This window comes from Seriola aureovittata, chromosome 6 (genome assembly GCF_021018895.1).
Source record: "Seriola aureovittata isolate HTS-2021-v1 ecotype China chromosome 6, ASM2101889v1, whole genome shotgun sequence".
Classification (NCBI taxonomy): Eukaryota; Metazoa; Chordata; class Actinopteri; order Carangiformes; family Carangidae; genus Seriola; species Seriola aureovittata.
In genome coordinates this window covers 12527540-12546395 of record NC_079369.1, presented here as the reverse complement: position 1 = coordinate 12546395, position 18856 = coordinate 12527540, and the positions used below count along the sequence as shown (strand labels likewise).

At 41.9% G+C, this 18856-nt stretch overlaps 1 long non-coding RNA gene across 1 annotated transcript; it reads right to left on the bottom strand.

The window, feature by feature from the left end:
- Positions 1-8222: 8222 nt before the first annotated feature.
- Positions 8223-18691, bottom strand: LOC130170398 (uncharacterized). Its single transcript, XR_008827978.1, has 2 exons — positions 18010-18691; positions 8223-10269 (listed from the first exon to the last, which is right to left on the bottom strand). It is a non-coding gene; the product is annotated as an uncharacterized LOC130170398 (long non-coding RNA).
- Between the last annotated feature and the right edge of the window lie 165 nt (positions 18692-18856).

Here is an 18856-nt window from a genome sequence, read left to right as displayed (position 1 = left end):
TTTTTACAAATTACAGATACAGATACAGATAAGAGTCTGAGTGTTTGTGTGTGTGAATGAGTCATGTTCACAAACCTATGCTGATGATAAAAGAGATTAAGCAAAATGGTAAAATGGTGGAAATATCCTTAATCCTTTTCCTCAGCCACAATTTGAAGAACATTGCTGTAAATACCTTAAAGTGTCCCCGTGGACCAGAACACTGAAGCCCCATCACCTCTTCAAGTTCCATTAGCCTCCCCAGGAAGTGTATTTTCTCATAGAGGGGGTTTTTAAAAGCTCAAACATGATACTGGGATTTTCTGTCCATTGTCTCATGAGTATTTATTTACTCCTGTACCAGCTAGTGTATTGTAATTTTCAACACCTTTCATTTTAGCAAAGATAAGAAAAAGCCAATATCTCATAAAACAACATATCCCATGAGCCTTAGTGACAAACCTCATATTAAGTTTCCGTTTTTCAGAAAGGACAGTGAAAAAAGAAATTACACTGCAGTGTATGAAAGAAAGTGTAACAGAAGTTAGGTGGAACTTAAGATCTACAATAAACTGGGACAAGCAGGCAAGACATAATAACGTCTATTAGAAATATAATGCAATTCAACTTGGTCCCAAACAAAACAACAATTGCAGGTCAACTTAACTTTAAAAACAATTGAATTGCTTATCAATAATAACTTTTGAGATGTTTCACTATCCTGCCAGCCTGCCACGTAGACATTCCTGTTCATGACGTGTGTGAGCTGCACGGGCTCGTCAGTGACGAGTGGAAAAGGGAAATGAGGCGTTGAGGTGAGAAAGGAAGAACTCTCCTTTTGAGCTTTTACCTGAAATGGCCGCCCACGCAGCGTCTGGGGTGATTGCACCCTGCTATAGCAGCAGGAAAGCGCACACACACACACACACACACACACACACACACACACATACACACAAACACACACACACACATTTATTGCATATAACAGTAAAGCAACTCCAAACTTAGGAGCATGTAAATACAGACTAGAAATGTACATGCATAACCTATGGGCCCACACATACAGTACATGCATTCACAGTAAGATGCATGTGCACACACTCAAAGACAAACATGCCCATACACACACACACACACACACACACACACACTCTCTCTCTCTAAAGCCGGTCCTTGCAGTTGTTTATGAGATTTCTTAGAAGCAAGGATCTCCGAAGGTGGTTCACCTCAAAATCTTTTCCTGTTTTTTGTGGCTATGGAAGCAAACAAGTCATTGCTGGTTGTGTGTGTGTGTTTGTGTGAGTTCCCCTCTTAAGAATTCCTGCATCTTTACGGTTAAGAGTAGGGGATAAGCCTCCCTCATCCTTTGTCCTGGCACATCTCCAGGTCCGGTGCCTGATGAAAAAGCAACAGCAAATTCCAGGCTTTATTAGCTCTTGGCTCAGAGACATTCGTTGTATCATATTTGACATGTCAGGGGTTGATCACCAATCCACATTGCTCCCTCTCCTTCTCCCCTTACAACAACAAGGTCTTTTCTCTGTTCTAAATGAGGTACGATGGGTTAATGATGGTTGCGTGCAGACGTGGCTATGCCCTCAATAATTACCTCGCTGGCTTTGCCTCCAGGTGTTCAGCAGACAGCTAATGATGTACTGTCTGAGGAGAGGGGAAGGCAGCGGGTGAGGCACAGAGTAGCTACAGGGGGAGAGTGTGATACTTTGCCATCAGCACTGCGACAACTCGATGGCACATGTGCTGCACAAGTACTCAATGCACCATAACAGCCCGGAAAAAGGAAAAAAATGTTAATGTCTTAACAGATAAGTGAGATTTTTTGATTTAAGCCTGTTCAAAAACTTTAGTCATCAGTTCAAAGCATTTTTTTATTTGTTAAAGTAAAATTAGATCTTTTGTGTGTATGTATGTGTGTGGAAATAACCCAGATCTAATCTAATTTTGTATTTTGGGCCATCATTCCCATCAGTTAACATTTTACAAGCTTCATTGTGGAGATACACTGACAGACACAATTTAAAGATATACGCCACGCAAAACCTTGTGAGTATCAAGTGCGTCGTCAGGGCGGAGGCCAACATATTTTCAGGCCAGTTACAATATGACCTATCTATCTATCTATCTATCTATCTATCTATCTATCTATCTATCTATCTATCTATCTATCTATCTATCTATCTATCTATCTATCTATCTATCTATCTATCTAGCCACTATATAAACCAAATAACCCACTCCTTTAGCCTAATCTACATCTATGCAGTCTAACCACAGGCTTACTAAATAAAATAAAATAAAATAAAATAAGATAAATAAAACAATGGGAAACTGCACAGCTTCTGCTTCCAGTACTCATACACAACCCTCTCCAGTAAGTGCGACCATTAGAGTGATTCCTCTGATTTCTTTAATCCCTTCACCTCAGCAGCATCCACCAGTGTTTCACAGAGTGTGGAATTAAGATCAACTGTGAAAAAAAGGGATGTATGTGCAACAAAGGTGAGCTAACACAAAGGTGAGGTTGAATTAAAGGAATTAGCTGAATATTTCTCCAAACCCCTCATTATAAATGTCCCCTCCGTCAGCTCTCGAGGAGTTTACTGAGTGTATTTGGGATTTAAAATAGTCCAGCCTTAGCCATTCTTTCATCCCAGCAAAAAACTCAGACTACAGGATATATTCAAATATGGATTAAACACAATTTTGCTAGGATTAAACTGCGGAATCTGCTACATTAAATTTGAAGATTAAAAAATCTTAATGCTATTTTGTTTGGACACAAATGTTTCCAGTATTATGTCTATGGCTCTTAAGTCATTGTGGAAAGGTTGATCACAAACCACTTGAGTCTGTTATGAAAACTCCCTTGCAGTAACAGCACCGCAGAAGCTGCAGAAACTGGTCCCTCACCCACAGCAAAGAATGAACTCTGACTCTCTGACCCAGACAGGAGCCAAAGAGAAGGTATGAACATAGTGTATATAAGCTCCATAACCATGAGTGACACCACACTTAAAGAAATCAGACTGGAAGTGATGAAAGACACAGCTCAAAGCACTGACAGAAATGACAAAAATTTGGGGTGGGGGTTAAAAAACAAACACAACAGTCCCACAATGAAATAAACATCTGAACTTACAGGAATGTATTGACTCAGATGAGTGACACTGTATTCAATGGGGGAAAGATTATCATTCCTGTTGTGCTGACATGTTGACACGCACAGATGCAGATCACATGGGAGTGGAAAAATGCAGTAGAGAGAGCTTGTGACATATTGTTCAGGTTTCTTCTGTACCTCCTGTGGCTCACGGAAAAGAGGAGGGAAAACATGTGAGAGCAACATCTAGTTGGAGACAGTTTAACTGTCAAACCATTTGAGTTGGCTCTGCTGTGTTGCAGTCCACAGCAAAATATGTAGGTAGCTGAAAAATAATGACTTGCCTAGATTCCTAAAACTGTAAAATTGATAATATTGTGGGACTTAAGAACCTGTCTGCAAAATTACCTGCACCTTAATGGATTTAATGGAATGAAAAAAAAAATTGTTTGCATAGTGGACATGTTATATCTATCACAATCATCATCATTTACACAGAGCTGCTGTCCCTTCCGTTTATATTTTACACATGACAGGAAAAAAACACAATAATTACACACGTGCACCTAAAAGTCTGTCAGCCTGTGTATGTGGTGTATGTATTCAAGTGTGTGTGTGTTACTTGTGCGCTGTCATTGATGTACAGTAACAGTGATCCCACAACAGAGCTGATATAACCCAGACAGTAACTGCCAGGTGTCCGTTGGGGCATGCAGTCATTATCTGGTCTTTCTCATTCACAGAGAGGATGATTTCATGAACTGGCAACATCAGGAAACTCTATTTAACCCAGCCGGCCCGCTCCCTGGGAAGAACTCCCCAAGAATATATTGCATTTATTTGGCTACCTTACAGCATCTCAGTCCACATTCAGACATCAATAATGGCTGTGCAAATATTCAGTGTTGTCGTTATAGTTATACCCAATCAATCAGTGCGTTTGCCATTTTCCTTTGGGCAGCTTACATCATGCTCTTGCCAACAAGGAGAACAAAAGAACAGGAAGGGCGTACCCGCTTCATGTCCACACGAACAAATCAAAGATTTTCAGCTAAGACCCTGTCTTCCTCACGTGTCGGTTTCTGTCGACTGCACCTGGCTGAGGAATCCTCTCTGAAAAAGCCAGCAGCACTGTTGGATCTTATTTAGGATTTATGTTCTCTTGGCTACAGTTACGTTTGTTTCTATAGCTGTGCGTAAACACATATCAAACATGTCTGTTATACCACGAATATACATTGGGTTTTTAAACTGAAGACTTCAGGAAGAGAATAACTGAAGTGGAAAAATGAAGGATGAGAAAAAAAAGGGCAATTCTGTTCAGTTTTTTTTTTTTTTTTTCATCTTTAATTTCTGTATCCCAGAGGTAAACCCAAGAACCCCTTCCTGGCGACATTTACGCCGATGCCAGTTTGAGTACATGTAGATGAGGCAGGGCTCCTAAAATCTTCGCCATCTCTGGGCCCAGCTGTTTCCTCTTTCTCAGATTCTAGATAGTGGAACAGCGGAAACAAAGAAGAACAGGCCAGCGGTGTTCGAGGCAGACACTGTCAACACAAATTCTCGTATGATAACCTTTTTTAAAATAAAAATTGATAAATAGTCTTACATTTTCCAACAAGTTGAAAAATTGCCACAAGCACACAAACATGTTTTTCATCCCTCTTTCATTGTGAGCGTAGAACATAATTATCAAAGACAACACAAGTTTTCTCTTGAGGGCTGGATGTCAGCCATCTGCAGTGACTTAGCTCTCAACCTTGGGAATGTATGTGAGCATGTTTTCTCTCTTTTCTTAATCCCCTCTCTCATTCTTGCTGTGCTTTGGCTGAGCGGCGTGACCACTTAACTAATTGTGTTGTGAAAGATGTTCCAAGGGTGATGATTTGGCTTTGGTTTCCAAAAGTTTCCAAAGTGAGGATGCAGGTTTTCTTGAAGATGGAATCTGCAGGGTACAAGGCTAAGAATCAACAGGTATGCTAGCTGCTCTGTGCTCAGTATGCTCACATGTTCACAGTGACCGTGCTCGCATGTGACCGTTAAGCAGGTAAAATGTTTACCATGTTCACCATCTTAGTTTAGCAAGTTAGCATGCTAATATTTGCTAATATAATGTATAAGACAAATTGAAATTCTGACATGATGATGAAGAAAAGTCAAAGGATCACCAAAGTTATCACAGGTCATCTGGTCATCAATGATATTCATAAGTATTAATTAGTGAAAATCTTTTTCATGATAATACATTTGTTTTTAAAATTAGTGTGCAGTAAAAAATGAATGACAGAACACTAACAATATTTAATGTCATAACTGTACACAGTCTGTATTCACATCATATATCTGTTCTTTGAACACTTTGTCCCATTTTAATCCTCCTGCTGTACATATGAAATCAATTAAGCATAGTCTTAATCCCTGTCACTTCACACATTTGAAGTCTGCTTTTCAAATAGCTGTCACTCTTCTTCTGTCACTGCTGAGATTATTACTGAGAGGGTTTGGACTCGAGGTTGTGACTCGCAGGTTTGGAGGACCTGTGCTGCAGCAGTGGCCTCACCGCCAGCCTCGGTTTTTTTCCATGAGGCCTGAGGAACGGAAGGAGCTGAGGCTTTGTAGAACAGATGTTCCCGCTCAGCTCTAAACCAAATTACGCACGCAAGCTCACAGCCACGGGCCAGAACCACATGGATGCTGATTGAATGGCAGAGGGGGCAACAAAAGCAGATCAGGCTCAATAAAGCAGCCGCATCATGAAATCTGGTCAGCCTTTGAGGCCTGAAGATGAAAGGGATATTGACATCGCTATGGTGACTAAAAGGAGAACTGGAGGCTTTGGTCTGGGTATACATCTCTGTGGATGTGTGAGTGGGTTTTCATGAAAACTAGCGACTGTGTTTTGTCAGTATTGATTCACTGTATATAACAGGCAACCAGATGTAACTCAAATAGAAAGTTGAGGTTTTGAATTTTTGCAGTTAACTGCCATTTGTTTGCTGCAACAGTGACAATAAGCAGCAATGAGGTCAAAAGTTCAAGTCCCCAGTTACAGGTTCAATTTTGGATTTTTTTTTAAACATTTGATTTTTTTTCCACTTAACTGGTCATTTACATTGTCTGTAAATTTTATTTTCCACCATTTAATCCCAGAAAACCAAAACCATGTATTGGCACAATATCAACATTTCTTAGGGTTAAAAGTCCTATTTTAGAGGCTTTTTTTCAAACCAGTGGGGTTTTGTAATGGCTTAAAGGACCTTTAAGTAGGAAAATACTCTCAACCCATAAACAACATTTTGTCATTAAAAGGGCAATACACCAATTATATACAACAAAGTCTTTTCATAGGTCTTGGGGAGTTCTACAGCATGTATGAAAAATACTTGGCTTGGGTCTGAGGACTACAAGTTTGAATTTCAAGTTGCATTGTGGGTAATGTAGGTGACAGTTTCTGACAAGGAAGAAGAAATGGCTGCTGCATCAATTTTGATCCCTTTTTTTTCAGCTGTCTATAAAATTCAGATTGGGAAATAACAAATCTTTTATTTATGAATTGGCTTAATAGCAGTCAAAACTGAACACACTGAGAATAGTCTTATCAAATATCCCCCAGTGACAAACAGGAACTTGTGGTTTCTTAAACCCCCTTGACTGACCTCATGACCTCAGTCTCCTCAAGACTGAGGTCACTCTTGTAAAGACAGAGCAACCCAAAAACACAACATTGTGGTAATTATGTGTAATTAAAACCATCTTTTCTTAGTTTCTCAGCACCACAGAGATGTTCTCACACTTTGATGACCTTTTTTGTTTTTGTCTCCACCTTTGGTCTTTCCTGCTGCAACATGTTTGCCTCTTGGGGATAAATGATGTTATCTTACGGTACTGAATAAAAAACAATGCTACTTCTTTCTCAGGCTCACTCAAACTTTATTGCATTAAATTGTAGCTAGATTAGTAATGGAATGAAATATTGGTTACACTGGTATCATCAAAATAAATCATACTCCAAACGGTTGGAAGTAGTTAGAAACCTACTGACATTTAGAGTTACTCACTTCATGCACCGTTGTCCTCCTCATTCAATTTAATTAAATGCTTACACAAATCATAGGGAACTTCTCAGTGGCACCACCTGGCTGAACAATGACCTGAAGACAATATCACACCGCTGACACAATGAAAAAACAACTTTCTAACAATTCTTGGGGTAATCTCCTCAAGGGTTTGCGTGGAACATTTATCTGCAGAAATTCGAAGTTACAGAAATATAATTTTGTGGTGCCAACCACGATCAGTGGAGTTGCTGGATAAGAGCAGATTCGTCATGCTTGCTAACGAGCTTCCATTTTCCTGTGGGTATGAATATCTTCAAGATGAAGCACTTCTCCTTTGGTGGCTGAGTTATCTGGAGAGTGGGGAGGAAGGAGCATTGCACACATTCCCAATCACTGATAATGGGGACTGCTGGGTGACATCAATTACACAGGCATAGCAGACATTTCACTGGGATTACCTCACAATGAACTCCAGTCTCAGTCTGGCCTTTGACAGCATAGAAAGACAGAACCGGAGAGGGAGTCAGAGAGAGAGAGAGACAGAAGCGTGAGAGAGTGAGAGACGTGTTTGTAGCCTTGTTGAAGGAAGAATGCTGAAATAAACATGAAGGCTGAGCAGAATAAGATTGACTGCATCAGTATGTAACAGTATTCACACAAAGGCTCAGGACGCCAGGACCTACCTATTACGCAAAAAATGGTAAATCTGCTTATGAAACATTCATATTTTAGCAAAGAAAGGGACAGTCATCGCACTCAAGCTGCTCTGCTTTGCATACACTTCAGGGCTCAGTGGCGTCGTCTGACAGGTTTGAAGGCTCGGGTTTGATTTTCATCAGGGCCAGGAGCTTGAGGCTAACATCCCATGCAGCTCTGTGTTGGGTGTGGTCAATTGAATACAGCAACCGAAATGCTGAATCTGGGCTGGGCTGTCTTGCCACGTGCTCACTGGGAGTTGGTGAGAGAACACGGGACAGGATCTTGCTAGAAAGAGGGCTCCACTCCTGTTCCTGCTGAACTGAGCCAGTTTTCAGGTAAAACACTGATACCAGTTCAGTAGGCACGGGAGGGCACAGCCCAGACATCATTTGACAATGCAGGGTGCCGTCTGCATGCTAAAACAGAAGGCATTTTTTAATCCAACAAAAAAGATTACATGGTATGTAACATGCAGTGTAAGAGCTGTGACAACAAACAAGACAACAACCTCTGGCAGGGTAAATTGACCGTTATGCCCTGTCTTCCCTTCAATTACTGCCGCTAGACCTTGCACTGCACAGAAACGGCTTACAATGAGAATCGTGACAAACTTGAAATTCTTAGTAATTTTTATAACAATGGTTCCTTGATTTCAGACAGAGACTTACAAAAGCAGACTTATAATTTCTTGCTGACAACCAGATGACAACTGCCACAGTGCAGATTTGATCAACTTAATTAGCCACCTAGCTAATTAAGCTAAACATTAGTTCCATTCCAAACTGGTTTTCAGCTGACTTTTTATGTGTCCATGTGACTCCTTTTAAAACTATAATCTTGTAAAAAAAAAAAAAAAAAAAAGTTTATCCATTTGTCCATTCATTGGCAACTTAATATATTTTACTAATTGGCTAAGGTTACTGTCCAAGTGTATGCAGGGTTCCTCTATAACACGTGAGTCCAGGCTGCCGTATGGCACTGACATACTGGTCCTGAGCTAACTTAGTTGGATATAACCTGGGCATGCTCACGCAGAGCTGACATTTAGCACCACATTCCTAAAATCTCAATGCAACCTGTGGCATTTTTAAGTCCACATTAAACCTGGGTCAAACTGTCTCATTAAAATGCTTTCAAATATATTTGGCATGCATGATAATTCTTTCCAGATGCATAAGGTTAGATAAGACAGTTGTTGCTTCAGGCAAACAAAAAAAAAAAATACACAGCTCGTCTCACGTATGAACTGTATTGCACAATCAAGACCTACATTTGGTCCACAGAAACACATTTAACTCCACGTAAGACCTTCAGTCTCTCTGTCCTCTCACATCCCAGCCTCCCTCCCTCTTTCTCCACCTAATGTCTCGTCACTTTTCTCACTCTCCTTCTCCCTCCTCCTTTCTTCATATCCGAGATCATCAGGTTCTTTCCATTCACCGGAACAAATCCCCTCCGTCGAATCAACTATTTCACCTCAGGCACTGAACTTAGCCACTGTGAACAACACATAGCAGGGATCAATGCTCACCAATTAGCTAAGCTCTGTGCCTTTAGCAAGTGGGTGGCTGGCTTTTGAGGAAACAGAGACTCATGCAGACCTTTATGTGACTGCTCAGTGGTGAAGTTTGGTGGGTTACAAAGTCAGTCTGCAGTGCTTATGTCGCTGAGGATTGCTTCGCCCTCAATAGGGCTCACTCATATGGCGTGTCAATGTGCTGCCAGCGGAGGATCCTAGTCTTAATTTTAAACATCAAAATTGTCTCCTTGTTTATAAATTTAAAATCCAAGAGCTGAAACGTGATCTCCCTGCAAAAATGTGCTCTATGGTGTGATGCTGTGTGGCTCTCATATGCATTAACATTGACTCCCTGGCTGATTTAAAAGGACAGAACAGTGAAGACAGTATAAATTCCAGACAGCTGCGCATTTAACTGCAGCCTCAAATGCATTTTGACACTTTTTAAGGGAGACGTATTCTTTCGCAGTTTTCCGTGTGACAGTCTGATCCCACAACTTAACCTCTTGAAGTCCACTGAGAGAGTTGATCACAATATCCGTCTAACCTCTCCAATATTTATTCCTTTGACTCCATAGCAACATCCCGAATCAGATATCAACTGAAAAAACAGAACAGCGAAGGAGACTAAAGACAAAAGCATCCCACAGTGGAAATATAATGATGCGGCCGGGTCATCTGCTGAGCTGTGAAGGAGTGGAAATCCCTGGCAATGTGATTTTTGTTTCTCTTTGTGCATCAAATCACGGTGCCAGGAACCCTCCCCACCACAGCCGGTGCAGAGGCTGGATCCACTCTGCACCTCTCTGCCCTTCCCTGCCCACTGTATCTTCTCCAACATCCTCCTGGATTTCAGATGCTTTCTTCCATAGCAGCTGTGAAGCACCTGTGACCTGAAAGAAAGAGAAAGAGAGAGACATGTGGGGTACATTACTCCTCAGAGAGCCTAAACAAAACCTTTACATTCAAACTTGAACTGATCTGATAATAATCTGTATCCCTGGGATGAAAGATGATACAATTTATCTGTGTAAGAAAAAAAAAAAGAAAAGGAATTTGTGGGATGTGAAGAATGACTGCAGACTTTTCTGTTTCACAGATCAGCAGGATGCAGCAGATGTGGAGTCTAGTTGGAACATGCAGAGCCAGCTACCTGGTCAGTTTGTTTAAAGCAACTCAGGGGCAAAAAGAAAACACTGCTTGTTTGAAATGGCAAGAGCAATGCAAACTGTCTGTTGCTCCTGGACGTCAATACTCTCACTATGAAATGTCAGCCGAGGAGAACGGGCACCACAAAGAGATCTTTGTTCCTTTTACCAAATAATGAGCAAGCTATGACAAATGTACATGGGTCTGTTTTGTCTCTGTCTCCCATTAAATGAACGGTTTGCAGGTCTGTTTCATTCGTTTTCCCACAGTAAATGGCTTGATGCTGCTGGGTGGATCACAAGGGGAGACATAGAGAAAACAAACTCCTGCTCTTTTTTTACAACTTCCTTCTTGCAAAATTAGAACGTCACCGTGTATTATTATCTTTTGTTGTTGTTGTTTTGTTCTGTTTTGCAGGGAAAATTCCAGGCCCACCATGGTGGGGAAGGAATAATGACAGGATTGTTGAGCGGTGAGGAGGTTAGGGCTGAGTCTCAACAGTCTATCCTTGATCACTTTTCATACATGGTCAGCGTCCCCCTCTCCCTTAATTTGAGAGTCAAAATGTTTGGAGAACCATACATTTTGGTTTGTTTGTTTTGTTTTGGAGTAACTTAGGAAGTTTTTGAATATGTTTTTCCATTTGAAGATTTTGAAACACCATGATCAGATGTTCTATTGCTACATGCAGTTGTTGTCTTAAATTTCTGGAATAGAGACTTTTTCATTTGTTTTCTGACAGAGAGTTAGATGAGAGGAGGGATATCACGCTCAAGCTGCAGCCGGCAGCCAAGTAGCTTAGCTTAGCACAAAGACTGGAAACAGGGGCAAACAGCTAGCCTGGCTCTGTCCAAAGGGAACAAAATCCTTCTAATTGACCTGAACTCTCTGATTACAATGCCACAAAAATCTCACAAAACAGTGTCAGACCATATTGTGGCAGGGAGCAGTAACTTCCTGTACGGTCCCCTGGTTGACTAAGGAAATAGTGCAGCACATAATCCCTCGTAAAATGGTGAATTGTCATTTTTGCTCTTTGCGTTTTTTGTACAAAATGTTTTATACAAATGTTAAAAACTAGATATAAATTGTTAATAAGTGAACTTTAAAGATGCAGGTAGGCAGGTTTTCTCACCTTAGAGAGAGCCAGAGTAGCTGTTTCCCCCTGTCCTCAGTCATTGTGCTAAGCTAAGCTAAGTCAGAAGATTGGCATCAATCTTCTCATATAACTCTCTCTCTCTCTCTTCTTGTGTGTTAATTGTGTGTGTCAACTGTGTGTTTTTTGCTCTATTTCTTATTAGTGTATGTGCTTAAGATTACATAACAACATGTGTGCCAATTCCAGTGAGAAGTTGACAAATGAGAGTGAAGGACACACTGTAGAGATCCGTCTATAATCAACATTGCAGACACACTGAAAGCACTATCATTTTGAAATCTTGATAATTACAAAGAAAATACACAGAGACTGACTTTTCAAGTCACAGCCCTCTTCTTGTCTACACTTGAATGTACGTAAAATCATTACAATGTCTGCTGACAGGATGTCATTGGCATCCGAACATCATTTTATAAAGGAACTGGGTGTCTACCAAAGCCCTGGTGTTTATGGGCAGAGCCACAGTACATGTTGTACCACCGAACGCAGGCGTGCACAATCCATCCAGACACAGAAATATGCCTGTCCTGTCAAGCAGCGTTAGCAGTCTGCCCCTCCCTGCTCAGGAATCATGAATAAATATGTTTGTCTAGGTTGTGAGATGTGGAACTTAAAGTTGTGCTTCACTGAGCAGTTGTAGGAAAGTGCAATGAGGGATAGCCTGCTTGTGTGTGTGTGTGTGTGTGTGTGTGTGTGTGTGTGTGTGTGTGTGTGTGTGTGTGTGTTGTGTGTGTGTGTGTTTGTGTGTGTGTGTGTGTGTGTGTGTGTGTGGTGTGTGTGTGTGTGTGTGTGTGTTTGTGTGTGTGTGTGTGTATGTGTGTGTGTGTGTGTGCGTGTGTGTGTCTGCCAACGTTGGTGTTGTTCATGTGCATGCATGAGTTGATCTGCTTTGTGTGAAAGAAAAGAAGAAAATGGTGAGAGTGAATCAAAGGGAGTGGTCAGCGTTTGTTTGCAGGGTGTGGAGGCTCAATATGGGAAATAATTGACATTATTGTAAGGTTGTCACACATCTAAGCAACAATCAAACAAAAATGATTTTCAAAATAATTGCAGAAGATTCAAGTTAGTCCAATAACTGTTCAACTCTACATTAGATGCTGCAGATATCTACTACATAATGAGGAAGGATAAGGAAAATACTTTCTCTAGTACTTTTTTAAAAGAACAAAACTGATATTCTAACCTGCTGGAGGTCAAGTATTTATTTGACATCATTTCCATATGTCCATAGCAACTAAGCTTGACTCTCACTGTCATTTGTTTGTGGTTAGTGGAAGCATAATGTCATGTCTCCAGTTTGTGTGAGTCCAGATGAACATATTTTACAGCCTGATGGAACTTATTGTTGTACACACAGCTGAAGGTGCGAACAAGTCACCACATTTAGAAAGCGCATGGTTTGCACTCTCAGCCGAATAAAATGACCTCATTCACGCAGCCTAGAGGAACTGCTTGTTGGGCAAAGGGCCGAAGGAGAGCTAGAGTGGAAATAACACAGAGCTCAAGTGGCATTTGGTGCCCTAAAAACTCAAAGCGGCAGCTACAAAATTAACTTCATAAACATTTCTATGTAAAGATAAAAATCCACAAACGTTCCTTGCCTCTCTCATCATTTTCTTACAAAGATGACAAAAACCACACATCATTTGCTGACAAGCAGTTTTTCATGTAATTCTGCTCCTGGCAGCTGGCAGTGTTTACACAGGAGATGTTGTGATATATGGGGTGTTGACCTCGGGCGTAAGATTCACATCTGAACCCAGACGTTCAGCGCTGACGTCACCCTGCATCTCACACATCGGTGCCACTGCGATTTGTTACCCTGCTCTCACAAAACACAGGCAAAGTGTTGAGAGAGAGAAGGAGAAACAAGAGGTGGAGAGAAATGTAAGTGTGTGAGAACGTGTGTGTTTGTGTGTGGGAAAGAGAGAGCAGTATCCAGCCTAAGTGCATTCAAAAAGCCTTGGTTTATCAATGCCATACCCTCACGCTGTTCCAGTCTTTAAGTGTGCAAAGCTCTTATGAAATATGAAAATCTTTTCAATCCACAACCTTTGGAGGAAAGGCTTTGAATGTTTGCGCCAGTATGCTCCAGTGCATGTTGGGTAGTTGAACAGCACATTGAACCCGCCGTTTGACAATCTCTGTGAATTTACAAAACCGCCAATCACGCCCAGTTCACGCAGTGATCGGTCAGATGTGTGGAGGTGAAAAAGAACGCAGGGTTTTAACTTCTTCTCTCTCTCTCTCTCTCTTTTTATTCTTCACCAAAAAATAAAACACTGGCCGTGCCTTCTGAATATGTTGCCAAGCTGTTTTCAACTATACAAGTATGTAACGACAACTAAAACCTCTTCCACCCGTACATATGTACGTTGAGGGGCTGCAGCTGACAACTTCTGTAACTTCCAGTAAGTGACAATCTGACAATCTGACAATCTGACGTAGTCACATAGTGAACTGTGCAAAAACAAGCCGGGGTTTGAACTTCCCTTTTAAGATCACTTTTTTCATTCTTCATGAAATTTTTTTCTGTGGCTTTTTGTGTATACAAATGCGCAAGGTCATGAATGCCTCTGAGGAAAGATAGTCCAAAAATGTGCACCATTATTATTATCATTATGTTCACAGCTATAAATATTTTTGCCATCCAACGTGTTTGGAGCACCCCACCTTTACACCGTCATCAAAGAGAGACGGAGATGTTATGTACAACCATTTCCTCCAAATAAGCCACACTTGATCAGAGAGATAAAACATGAACCAATCTCGACCAATCACACCTCTCTAGGTAACTAAAGATCCCATGAGCATTAAAAAGTCATTACCAGTGTTTGTTGGGTCTGGGCTTCATTATTTAGCTCATTAGATCATTCAGTCTCGATAAACCAGCCCTCACATGTGACTGATGAAGGGAGCAGGCATCAAGCAGGAGCTTTTTCACATGTCCCATTAACAATAATCCACTTTGCATAGCGTTAATGCAATTTGGTGGGGATGTAATTTCATGCAAAATCAATCATTACCAATCTTTTCTTAGAAATGAACCAATGAATGAGACATATGAGACTAAAGGGATCTGGGAATTTTCTATCAAAAAGTACTTCATCATGTGATTCATATGAATGTTACCTCTATGGAAGCTCTGACTCACCTCTTATAGGAACAATGAAATGAAAAAAATGATCTGGCTCTCTGCTCTGACAGGAATATGATCGATTATAATGCATGAGGGGAAATGGCACAGCTGCATTAAAGCCTGGCATAGGCTATCTCTGAATCTGATAGTTGTAGCTATCTCAGCTATTAGCTAATAGCTGGGGCTATGCTGATAACATTTTGTCTAGAAGGGAAAGACTCTCAGCAAGAACCTGGGATAAGCCGATGAACAGGAAGACGGAACAGACTGCCTGGTTCATCTGAGGACACAGGGATGTATCAGCACTGCTATTAGCAGACCTAACTCCAATAAAGTCTTATACCAGACTCGACTAAACCAACCGCTTTTTATATTTGTGACACACCCTGAACACAGCGTTCCTGCAGTTTAAGCCACCACCTATAAGAACAAAAGCCAGCTAGGGGGCATTTCCTAGTTGCCTTTATTTGATCTGTGTTATCCTTCTTTTTTTTTTTAAATTTAAAACAACAGGTGATACGTGCAGCAGAGGCTGGAGCTACACTTTCCCACTTAATTCATTTAAAGATGAGGAAGGAGTGAAGGAGGTTTGGGAGGGATTCCTGACTGACTATTGAGATGCATCCGTCAGCATGGTGTGTGAGAAGGCCAGGAGGAGTTGGCGTGTTCGGATCATGACCTCTGTAACCGGCAGGCTCCCTCCCACTCCAAGCATGCAATCTCTCCACAAACTGAGGCCTGTTTTTCCACCACACATGGCTTCAATTGGAGGCTACTGCTGCTGCTGCTGCTGCTGCCGCTGCTGCTGTGTCTGCAGCTCAGAAAAAAACAAAACAAAACAAAAAAAAAAACAGCAAAGGCATAGCTCGACAAACCTGATTATGAAATCAGTGACTGGCAAACAGAGCTGGCAGTGTCACTAAGTACGAGGGTATTTCTGTGGTGTTCACTGACTTGGCAGAAGAAGAAATGGATGTGGACTTTTCTTTTTATTTCTTGAAAAGTCTTTGTCCATTTGTGTGTGTGTGTGTGTGTGTGTGTGTGTGTGTGTGTGTGTGTGTGTGTGTGTGTATGTGTGTGCTTTCATGCGTGTGTGTGTGTGTGTGTGTGCTTTCATGCATGTGTGTGTGTGTTTATTTGCATGTTTGTGTGTGAACAGGCCTATATTTAAAGTCTCACTCCAGCGCCAACAAGGCAAGCTGTTTACTACTTGGTTGGTCGTAAAAAGTAAATATGCATCAGTCGGGGCCTATCAAAGGCTCCTTCATTTGGTTCCTGGCTACGATGGCTTTGGATGTGTGCTGTAATTGCCACGGCTCAGACAGAAATTCTCTGTGGTAGACGCATGGCCGGGCTGAAAGAGCCGAGGGAAACCATGCTGTCCTGTACACTTAGACACCCGGCAGCTGATCTGAGGGGAACCAGTGATCACACAAAGTGCAGGGAAACCATGAGAGAGGAGGAGGCAATATGGCTGCACACAGGACACACACAGGACACACACAAGAAACTACGGTGGAGCCACACAGGTGCACGTCTTGCGGGGGAACACGCACCACACAATGAGACATGCGCTCATGCTCACGTAAATGAGATTGATGACAGCAAAATTAGCAGCCAAACCTAAATAACAAACATCTGTTCACTGTACTCGAGACAACGCCCATGTCAACATCTGCCACAGATAGCGAGTACGCAGAGTTTGGCCTTTTCAGAAGAGTTTAGATTTAAATCTCAATCACATGATCTTTGACCACTAGAGGGCAGAAAGACTCACGCACAAACTAAGAGAAAAACAGCATTAACACACCGTAAGTTTATTAAGTTGTTATGGCTAATACGTTAAGAATAATTAGTAAACTTCTAGAAGAAAGGGAACAACATCGGAGTCAAATTTCTTGCAAACCAACAAATCTACTTTACCTCTCATTGGCTCTGGTTTGACATTTTCTTACTCCAGAGGAAAAATGGCTTGTTATCTTCCTACGTGCTAAAGATCTCCATTTATTTTGTTTCTGCGTCTAAGTTTGTTTACATTTGTGCATTGTAAATGGCTGCTCATGGTTTTATACTGGGAAGTTGATGAGAGCTGTGGGACTCAACTACAAAGTTTCTGTGCCACAACAAAGAAGCAGAAGAAGAAGAAGATGTATAGAGCTGCCTATAGTTGGGTGTGGATTCTTGGTCTGTTTGTAATAACGATGAATCCTTTTCACATTACACAGTTATTTGAGTGTTAATACCAAAATATCACTAAATGCAGTTTCAAGCTCGCATATAGAATCCTCCTTGTCATTTACACTGCTGCATCTAGTGCCCACAAGTGTAAAAGCTCTCCTGAAAGCATTCGCCTGTCCTTGTGTAACATGTCTCTTATACATGGGAACAACTTACTGATTTAGCAGACCCAGATAAAGCCTTGGAGCACGCTCAAATATTTGAACTATTTGTCCAAAAATGTTCTGTTGCACTTGACTTTAGGGTTAGTTTATCAAACCAAACTCCTTTTCCAAACAGTGGTGAGATTATGGCGTTCTACAAAACCCCCCACAGTCATGAGTTTGCTGAGAAAAAGTGCTGGTACAGCAGCCAAAAGTCATGCAGGTGTGTGTGTGTGTGTGTGTGTGTGTGCGCGTGTGTGTGTGTGTGTGTGTGTGTGTGTGTGTGTGTGTGTGTGAAATGCTATCTGTTTTTCTGTTCACAGAGCTCAAAATCAAATACGGGTTTATTCAACTTTTATGAGGTTTTATTGATATGGCACTACAAAAATCACAACGTGAAGTAGCCTCGAGTGAATAAAGATTTGACCCTCATGAACAACAAGATTAAACCATCCATGTGAAATATCTTTGGTGAGCCAATGATGGCTGTTAAACCGACTACTTGTTTGTCATACAAACAGATGCACTGTCTTCCCAAGTGCCATCACCAAAAGATCAAAGCGAGTCTATGACAACTGGATAAACTCCGTAACATCACACTGATGCTTTGATCAAATCTGTTGTCTTGAGGTTGTGACAAGTCAGCTGCCAGCAGAAGAAAGGATGGAGAAATAAGGAGACACAACGGAGCAAAACTAATAAAATTTGGAAATGAAATGCTACACCCACATAAGGAGAAGACTCAAGGGAAAAAATGTGTGTGAAAAAGCATGTGAGAGACAGAGAGAGAGGGTTTGCCACTCACCATGCCCACAGGTCCGCCTTTGCTACTCGGGAGGTCTGAGTCACCTCAGAGTTCGGATGAGGATATGCACAAAGTGGAAGAGTTGACCCTTTGGGAAGGACCCCGCTGACCGATCTGCTGGCTGACTAACTAACCATCTGACTGCCTAATGACTGACTTGACAACTGCATGGCTGCCATGACTGGCAACCAGACCATTTCACTGTGCCATTTCAGATCCAAGAATCAGTCGGCAGTGCAATCCTCAGAGCCGAGGTCTCCCGCTGAGGTCTCCCTGCCAAAGCTGTCCTGTCCTGTCATGTCCTGCTCTGTTCAGGGTTGGTTCCCTGAGCTCGACAGCCCAGCGAGAAGCCGAGTGAGGGGTAAAAATGAAGATCTGTCCACCCTTGTTCCCACAGCCTGCCAGGAGGAGAGGAGTGGAGGCTGCTCTGTTCCCATAGAGGTCAGCTGTGGAGTTAACACACCCAGCCAGCTGGCTGGTAACTGCTGCCTGCCTGCTACCGGAGTTGTCTCCCCCTCTCTCCCCCTGTCTCTCCTCCCTGCAAACCTGACAAATCACTCTGGAGACACAGCAGAGCAGCAACCTACTCAGCCACTCACACACAGCCAAGAGTAACAGTAGAGACAGAGAGAGACTTTCAGCCAGTTGTCCCAAGAGATCCACTGTCCATATGAGAGTCTAAAGGCAGAGCTGCCAGTACTTCTTCCCTCCCTCCCTCCTCTCTATCCCTCCCTCCATTCCCCCCCTCCCTTCTTCCCTCACTCCCTCCCTGCCTCTCCTCTTTCACTCCCCTCTCTAGTTTTTTTTTTTGCAGCCTCCGCTGAGACACTCTTATTGTGGCAATTGC